This window comes from Limulus polyphemus, unplaced genomic scaffold, assembly GCF_000517525.1.
Source record: "Limulus polyphemus unplaced genomic scaffold, Limulus_polyphemus-2.1.2 Scaffold436, whole genome shotgun sequence".
Lineage (NCBI taxonomy): Eukaryota > Metazoa > Arthropoda > Merostomata > Xiphosura > Limulidae > Limulus > Limulus polyphemus.
Genome location: NW_013666046.1, coordinates 444856 through 455026, shown reverse-complemented (window position 1 = coordinate 455026; position 10171 = coordinate 444856). Strand labels below are relative to the sequence as shown.

At 32.1% G+C, this 10171-nt stretch overlaps 1 protein-coding gene across 1 annotated transcript in view; it reads left to right on the top strand.

Annotated features, from left to right (window-relative positions):
• The first annotated feature begins 370 nt into the window (after positions 1-370).
• Positions 371-10171, top strand: part of LOC106458260 (para-nitrobenzyl esterase-like) — a 61052-nt gene continuing 51251 nt past the window's right edge. The window contains exon 1 of the mRNA XM_013917746.2: positions 371-500. The gene's annotated coding sequence lies outside the window, so the exon portion shown is untranslated. The remainder of the gene's footprint in view (positions 501-10171) is intronic.

Here is a 10171-nt window from a genome sequence, read left to right as displayed (position 1 = left end):
ATGATCTACAAGAGTATGAGTTACTAATGACGTTAAAAACGGGTTATTGCAGCTGAGAAAGACTGATTGATCAAGTGTATGTTATGCATTGTAGCTAACTTACGTTGCTTCGTGACTTGAAATACTTGTTTGAAAGATTTTTGTTAATCTTTTTGTAGCCTTCTGGTGGTTTTTTTCTAGCTTAGAGACAAAAGAATAAAGTTCTTCCTTGCGTGAATTTCTCCATTAGCTCACTCCGCTTTTATATTTTCTTTTTCTAGAGCTTCAATGATTGGCCAATGCGATATTGTAGTAGGACTTACCCAATCTATAAGCCACATCACGCGTTGCGTTTGGCCACTTGCAGCTGAGACGACTCACAGTTAACTCTAGCTGTTCCTTAACGATACACAAGCCTAACTACCGCAGTCAGGACTCCTGGAATGCCCAAGTGGAGAAGAAACTGCAGATTCACTGTTTGGTATTCCAAGCTACGAGTTGTTCTGAAAACGAAATAACGGGTAAGTTTTCTAAAGTAACTAAATTTTAACGATTCAGATCAGTTAGTGCCCTACCATCTGCTTATTTAAATGTAAACGTGTTGAGAAACATTATTTTTTTACCAGAGTAATGCGCGTTTCATGTTAGAATCACTTAATAATATCGAAAGATGTTTTGTTGATTCGTAATCAATGAATAAAAAGTTTACTACTGTAAAACATGATTATTACTTCCTATAGCTGTAATCAATGAATAAAAAGTTTACTACCGTAAAACATGATTATTACTTTCTACAACTGTAATCAATGAATAAAAAGTTTACTACCGTAAAACATGATGATTACTTTCTATAACTATAATCAATGAATAAAAAGTTTACTTCCGTTAAACATTATTCTTACTTCCTATAGCTGTAATCAACGAATAAAAAGTTTACTACCGTAAAACATGATTATTACTTCCTATAGCTGTAATCAATGAATAAAAAGTTTACTACCGTAAAACATGATTATTACTTTCTACAACTGTAATCAATGAATAAAAAGTTTACTACCGTAAAACATGATTATTACTTTCTATAACTATAATCAATGAATAAACATTTTACTTCCGTTAAACATTATTCTTACTTCCTATAGCTGTAATCAACGAATAAAAAGTTTACTACCGTAAAACATGATTATTACTTCCTATAGCTGTAATCAATGAATAAAAAGTTTACTACCGTAAAACATTATTATTACTTCCTATAGCTGTAATCAATGAATAAAAAGTTTACTACCGTAAAACATTATTATTACTTCCTATAGCTGTAAACAATGAGAATAGGCCCGGCATGGCCAGCTGGTTAGGGCGCTCGACTCGCAATCTGAGGGTCGCGGGTTCGAATCCCCGTCCCATCAAACATGCTCGTCCTTTCAGCCGTGGGGGCATTATAACGTGAGGGCCAATCCCACTATTCGTTGGTAAAAGAGTAGCCCAAGAGTTGGCGGTGGGTGGTGATGACTAGCTCCCTTCCCTCTACTCTTTCACTGCTAAATTAGGGACAGCTAGTGCAGATAGCTCTCGTGTAGCTTTGCGCGAAATTCAAAACTAACTAGACAATGAGAAAATATCATTTGTTAAAGTGGACTTTCAATATATGGTGTTTTCACACAAACTTTTGTTGAACATATATGTACCTATACATATATTTTATTTCCATTATTATTTCAAAAATCCCTAGCATTCCAATTTTTAAAAGAATAGGGGATGATTGTAACTTACGTGTGTTTACAGTAATCTTCATCCTTCCAGACTAGGTTTAGTTAGGACGTAAAATAATTCGATATATTATTACTAGTAAATATTTGTGTCCCTATAACGCTGTGGCTAGCGCGTTGGATTTCTAATCCGAAGGTACCGGGTTCGTTCCCCGGCAGGGATGCCACCACCATTGCGTGGTCCCAAGTCCAGGATGAAAAAGGAGGAGGGTTGGGCGCAGGGCTAGCAACTCCACCCCGTAAAAACCAACCTGCTATAGAAATTGCAACAACACTTCCGTCGGCGATGTGTTGTTGTGGCCCTATGTTCCACTAGGAACGACAGGAGCTAAGAGAGTAAATATTCATTCGTTATAAAAGATTAAATTTTCTTCGAAGAAACTCTCTTTTTTTACGAATTAATTAACCAGTTTCTCATTTTCTCAAACAATTTTATAATTGTATCTATATTTTTATACACATTTTTTATCTGTATGAACTTAATCACTCTTAATCAAATAAGCGCGAGACACACATATTGGGAGACACTACGAGAACAACAATAAACCGTTCACATATCCACACATATTGTGAGACACTACGACAACAACACTAATCCGTTCATATATCCAAACATATTCAGAGACACTACGACGACAACAATAATCCGCTCACATATCCACACATATTGTGAGACACTACGACAACAACACTAATCCGTTCATATATCCAAACATATTCAGAGACACTACGACAACAACACTAATCCGTTCATATATCCAAACATATTCAGAGACACTACGACGACAACAATAATCCGCTCACATATCCACACATATTGTGAGACACAACAACAATAATACGCCCACATAACTACACATATTGAGTGACATGACAACAACAATAATCCGCTCACATATCCACACATACTGTGAGACACGACGACAACAATAATCTGCTCACATATCAACACATATTGAGAGACTATACCACAACAACAATAATCCACTCACATATTTACATATACTGAGAGACACTACAGCATCAACAATAATCCGCTCACATATCCACACATATTGTGAGACACGACAACAACAATAATACGCCCACATAACTACACATATTGAGTGACACGACGACAACAATAATCTGCTCACATATCCACACATATTGAGAGACACTACCACAACAACAATAATCCACTCACATATTTACATATACTAAGAGACACTACAGCATCAACAATAATCCGCTCACATATCCACACATATTGTGAGACACTACAGCAACAACAATAATCCTCTCACATATCTATATATATTAAGAGACACTATAGCAACAACAATAATCCGCTCACATATCTACAGCATGTGACTTTGTGAAAAATAAAACAAATACAAGCTAAAGCTACTTGTTTCTAAACATGTATTTGTGTATTCATATATACATTTCATACTATTCAAGCCTTCGGGAACACGGAATAAGCGGATTAGGTATAAAGTAAAATTAACTATTGTGTTTTTCAACTTGTAAGCAAACATATTATTGTGAAAACGCATTTACACTTATCATCTGACGTCTGTAGTTGGGTATCTCATTTACTTTTCTTTCTGATAGACATTCAAATAATGAATGACTACGAAACAATAGAAGAAGTTCATTTCAACCCCTTCTGTTAATCAGACTCAACTTTGAAATTAAGCTTTATACTAACAGAACAAAACTGATTACACGAGTATTTGAATTTAGTATTACGTTTCTCACAGAATATCTAGACACAATACCAAAAACTAAGGAAACTGTGATTGGATTTAAGATAAACGGAAAATACCAAACATCACAGCGCAATTTACAGTATCATTTGTGTATATGTAATAGCATTGGAGTGTCTATTAATAACGTATTCTAAAAGACAGTAGGGAGCATTGATCTCGTGGTGCAATCGATGTATTTATTTTTTATTTCTTTGTATTAATTGCTTTTGACTGTCTTAAGCTTTTTGTTAAATATTTTGAAGAAATATTTTAATAGCAAATTTAATGTTTACCGTGTAAGAATCCAGTTGATGTAGAAAAACATTTTATCGATGGTAAAACCGAAAATAGTCAAGCTTTTCCATTAAGTAATTTTTTAAATAGTGAAAACCATCAAACGAAAACATTTCTAAGAAAGAAACTCTTGAGAAATGAAAACCCGTTGTTTGATGTGAAACATACCCGAAAGAAAATGTCACTTTGTTTTGTATTTTAATTATCGCGCAAATCTACGCAATGGCTATTTGCGCATAGCCATCTTTATAGACTACAGCGAAGGCAGCTAGTAAATAACACCCATTATCAATTACTAAGGCTAATCTTGTCTGATAAAACTATGGGATATTACAGTCACCTTTAAAACGCGCTGCATACCTAAAGTATACCTTTTTTTTTTGCTGATTCACAGTCCGAATATTCAAATGTCTAAGCCACGCCCAGTCCATTTGGCATCTTATCAAATACCAGAAGTATTAAAGGTTTGTTTGTTTGTTTGAATTTAAGCACAAAGCTACACAATGGGCTATCTGTACTCTGCCCATCAATGGTATCGAAATCCGGTTTCTAGCGTTGTAAGTCCGCATACTTACCGCCGTGCCACTAAAGGGGGTGGGCGTATTAAAGTTAAAAACAGCTTATTAGTTTACAAGAAATGAAAAACAGATGCTATGAGAATGATGAAGTTACTAAGATTCTGTATTTATAGGATCTGCTTAGTAACGTAATAGCAATGATGATAACGTTGGTGGCTTAAATTTTATACATATTGTGGATATAAGAAATTAATTTCTAATCTGACGAAAAGTACAGAAAACTTTAGATCAATAAAACCTATCGAGAAAGATAATTTAGTTATATTATAACCAAATATAACCATAATTTGGTTATATTCTAAATATAAAACGAAGAGAAAACGGAAAAATATTGAGATTCCATAAAATGTATTTCTGGTTCGTTTGTTTCCTAAGCTTAACTAACTAAATAAAATATTAACAGCAAGAAATATGCATATAAAGTCCCCTTTTCCTCCTCCTACGTTTGACAGTGTTGTAGAATATTAAATAATGGCTGAAAAAGCAGACGAGAAATTTATGATAACCGCCTAGAAGTATTTACTTAAACATCACTTTCTGCTGATTATGTACTGTTGTTGTATTTTGTTGAAGGATTCATAACTCCTTCTATACGGTAACTGATATTCAACTGAAAAAACGACCGTAAGCTCCAGAACAAGGTTATATTTATTTCACTCAGCGTTTCGCTTCTACAACTTCTTCATGAGCGACCTACTACTTACACCACTAGACTCGCATGGCGTTACAGACTGTATACTTTTAAATTTGTTCTACAGACCAATGAAGAGTATGGAAGAAGGTCACGCGGAGAACATTGCTTACATGAAAACAAAACAAAAATTTACAGCAACGGCAGTATCTAACGGTACCAACGAGACGTGCAGAACAAAACTGTAGTGAAAATGACTTGAATATTGACAGAACATAAAATAAAGAAATTAAAAAATATACTTAAAAAAGAAAGAAAAAATTAAAAGTGAAAACTTAACTAAAGAAAGATGTACAATCATAATGCTCGTCACGATTAATTTGTGACTTTAATTTCGAAACAAGTAAGACTTATCTATTTTTACGGTCAAGAAAATCATTAGTTGCAAAAGTATTTGTGTTTGTAAAAGGCAGTCAGATGTCAATCTACCATGTTATTTATATATAGAGATCCGTTATGGCATTGGAACCATTGTTGGGTTTATTTAAGGTTATGTCATGTAATGCATGAGATGTTTCTGTAATGTAAAATTCATTATATATATTCTACAATTTACTTTGTATATAACATTTTTATCGTGAGTTTATCCCATGTCCCTGCGTCTTTAGCGAACCATGTCTTTTTCTTACAAGCATTATCTGGATTGTATGTAGAGCGTATTAATATTTGTTTTAAGGTTCTGCCTGGTTTCTGTACAAGTATTGCTGATAATCCTGACTTTTCGTAACATTGGTTATAAGTCTCTTTAAGTCTGCCTTTAACAAATGGGACTGGGATAGTACAAGTCGCAAAGTTATGTGTGTCATCCTGTTTAGAAGTAGTAAAAGATCCTCTTTTAATATTCCTTGAAGCACTTTTAAATGAATCGGAGATAAAACTATCTGAGTTACTATTCATTTCGGGAGTGTATTATAGATACGTAATTAAATGATACATCTAGCATAGTTATGATACAGCAAACGAGGAGATAATCTCCAACCCAGAATGATTTATTCAATTTGTGTGTTCAGTTGTTGTATTTCACACATATACAAGTAGAAAGATAGATTTAACTGTTTACCATATTAAATTTTTTGACATACTAAAAATGAATCAAACTTTAGAAATATTCCACATTATAATCAGTAATATCTGACATATAATTCAAGTTTCATGTTAAGACGCCGCCTCGATTCAACCAACTATGTTTATAATGATCAATAAAAAACTGGATGTTTTTAAACGTAAGAAGCGAACGGATGTCTTACAGATGCCAGCGTTTACAGATCGAAAGGATTACCGTCAGTACTTTGAACTTTATCGAAAACAAAAGATGTGAAAGTAAGACTGAGCTAGGGGAAGAGCTCAATTGAATAATAGTTGGAATTGCTGAATGGAGTAAGTTAAACATTTTGTATGGTGAAAAAAACGATCGTAAACACCAGAACAAGAACAAACTTATGACAAGTATATACAAAAAGCTCTCCTCTAGACAGGATTTTCCTCATCCAAATTCACATATTCCTACTCTTATGAAACAAGTCATTAAAATCACCCGAATTTTCAATTCTAAAGAAATCAAACTCAAGGGACTGACAGGAGTTTATAAACAAACGTACACCATCTTTTTGTATTTTTCATGTCTTAATCTGCAGTCCCATATCTTTTGACAGTTTCGTTTGGAAAGTTTTGTAAATAATGTGTTGGTACCTGTGCCTAAAGCATACATGTACGGTTGCAGATTTCTTTCACTGCATTGCAATGCTATATAGCTGAAAACAAACATCCACATCAGGTGTGGGTCATAAAAAATATATACCCTCACCTTTTGACGAAATATAATATTTTCCACTAAATAAATAATTATTATTTTACTTATAGATTCTAACTTTACATCTTAAAATAAAAAAAACCTAAAATTATTTAAAACTGATACCTTTCATTAAAACCTTAGTTTGATAATATACCTCTTTACTTTTACATCTGAGAATTAAAGGCAAAACAACTTTTTATTAGAATTATTACATTAACAAATTAAGTAAATGTCGGTTTACATTTTTTGTTTTTAATATTACTAAACAAGATGACGGTAACTCCATTGCGAAAACTAATTCTAAGTACTTATGATTGAAAGCAAAGTAAAATATGTCATCCACACTACATATGCCATACACGATGGCGACTAGGCCTTTTGCCTAATACCAGAGTTCGTTGGGTCGTCTGGTATAGTAGTGGTCATGAACAACGACTGTTATGGTATGAACCAGATTAAGTTAGTATATTGTAATTATCATCAATTTTACTTAAGTCATTTACAAATTTGAATTTTCAGGATAAGGATCGATAATGTGATATAACTTATTAATTTTTAATTTTTAACACTGATCATTTATTTATAATTTTTTATTCGAAATAACGTTTACTATCATTCAGAAGAACTGGCAAATCAGCAAACTAGTCTAATAATCAAATGTATTAGCAGGAAAGAGAAGCTTTGAATTTTGAAAAACAAATTCTGATGTTAATATATAGCTTCTTGGTGTTGGTGGAGAACATTAGAAAAATGACAAATTGATTAAAACAAAACTAATATAATTTATAAAATTAAAATTCAACAGAATATCATTATTAAAATTTAATCGTTCATTAAACTTTTTCATGGAGATTGATCTTTAAATACATAGATTGTATCTCACACTTAAGGACAACATACTTGTATTAATTATTATGCATTTCAATTGCTTCGTAATTAATTTTTTTATCTAAGTTTATAAATAAATAATAAAATCGGTCATTACATTTATATCGAAAATGTACTACATGGCTTGTCTTTGGATGAATGTATTAATGTCGTTCAATAACAGAAATGTGAAACAGAGATAAATGTCAGTTCTTAGGTTCACTCTCAATAAATACACATAATTACCAAAATGTAGATGATATTAATTTGCTTTCAAAATGAATGATTTTGTTTATGTTAGCTATGCAAAATATTTTTCAATTAAAAATTACGAATTAGTAACGTGCATCTGAATTTTTATGGAGATATTATTTATTATTTCTAAACTTTGACACCAGCTTCCTTTCACTTATATCAGCAGTTTGTGTAAAAAGGAAAGTGTCCTTTTTCCTTCTTATCATTAGTCATCTATGGTGCCATCTAGAATTAGAAATAAATTGTCCTTTGCCTATGAGGTATTTTCATTTGATTAACTATATTTGGTATTTGTTCTCAAATAAAGTTTACATTAAATATTGGAAATTATTCTTTCTTCTATAAACCAAACATCAGAACATGTATTAGTATTAACTTTCAGCTCTTTTTTTAATTTTTATTTGGTAGCAAAATGCATCCGAGAAAACAATTTATATTAAGGAAAAGAGGCTTCTCTAATCAAACCTTATTTCCAAAAGCAAAAATACATAATTAACCACGAAAATGGAACTTACAAGTAAAAAAAAACAACTAATTTGAAATGAAATCTCAAACATTACAGAATTCAAGTTAACTGACCAACAAGACTATTCATTATCAAAGCTATAAGTAATTTTTATTTTTGGAAGTGTTTGTAATGTCACATGGCACTGTTGTAAGAAATTAATTTTTTGACGGTTGTTGAAATGCACGTGTTGTGGAACTTTTCAGCATTAATTAACTTTATTTTTAAAAATTAACTTAATTAAATTGCACCCGGCCCACTCCCATAGGGATAACATTCTCCAGTGTGTTTACATGATTAAGTATGATGAGAACAGAGACGTTGTGTTCCAAACGTTTTGTTAGGAAGGCTGTTAAGAAAAGTGTCAATTTGCTACGAAACGGCCTGAGATACTATTTGTTATGTAATTACGTACTCATGTTTGTGTTTGTTATGTAATTAAGTACTCAGAGCACTTGAGCAGTTCATGAAGTAAGTAAAATACCCGGGTTCATAGAAGCTAAATTTGGAGAGTTAGAGAAACATCTGTTGTAATATACAATTCAGACAATACAGTGCAACGTCGATGTTAGAAGCTACGAATTGCAGCTTATAATGACACGGTTACCTGTCAACAGCTGTACAATTAAAGCAATTGAACAATGTAATCTGAAACCTGCGTAACAAATTACGACAATTATCGTAAAACTTAGATATTAGTTCTTGTGTGGAGCCTGTAATGAATTTCTGTCATATGTATCTTCACCTTACCTGGTTGACAGATGTACAATAACATTCAGGACACAACTCTGACAGCTATATCATATTTCGTTTTGAAAACTACGACAGCATTCTGATTTTAAAAGTTGATATTGTTTTATCAAAAATTGTCGCTTTAACCTAAAACTTTAATCCTACAATTACAAAACTTCTCCAATTACACCTGAAATTGCATAATTACATAGAAGAAATAGAGAAATTCTAAACTAATTAGCAAATTAACCTTTAAATACGAAAGTAGGACATAGTTTTAATTTGTAATGCATTCTTATCCCCACAAAATATTTCTCTCCTTTTGTCTATCTATCAACCATAGTTCAATAATAACTGGAAGTAAATCCACTCGGCATTACAAAAATCTATCTTTTGCTACGATACATTTATATACTTTGGTTTTGCTAAAGATTATACTGATACAGTTCTAGGGTAAATAAATACGGTAAGTATTATGAATCTGTTTTTGTAAGTACATAGAACACAGAACACCAAATTAATTAGAAAATAAACACATTTAGAACCAAATGTTTAACATGCTTGTATAGAAATATTACAAGGTTGTATTTATTTAATATGCTGATAATATGTTTTCTGCAGAGAAAGAGCAACTCATGGAATGTTTAGATAAAAAAGTAACGAAAGAAGAGACTGGGAATATCTAAGCTATAACAAACGTACATCGGAATTAATTCACTATAACAAACGTACATCGGAATTAATTCACTATAACAAACGTACATCGGAATTAATTCACTATAACAAACGTACATCGGAATTAATTCACTATAACAAACGTACAAAGGAATTAATTCACTATAACAAACGTACATCGGAATTAATTCACTATAACAAACGTACATCGGAATCAATTCACTATAACAAACGTACATAAAAATTAATTCACTATAACAAACGTACATCGGAATTAATTCACTATAACAAACGTACATAGGAACTA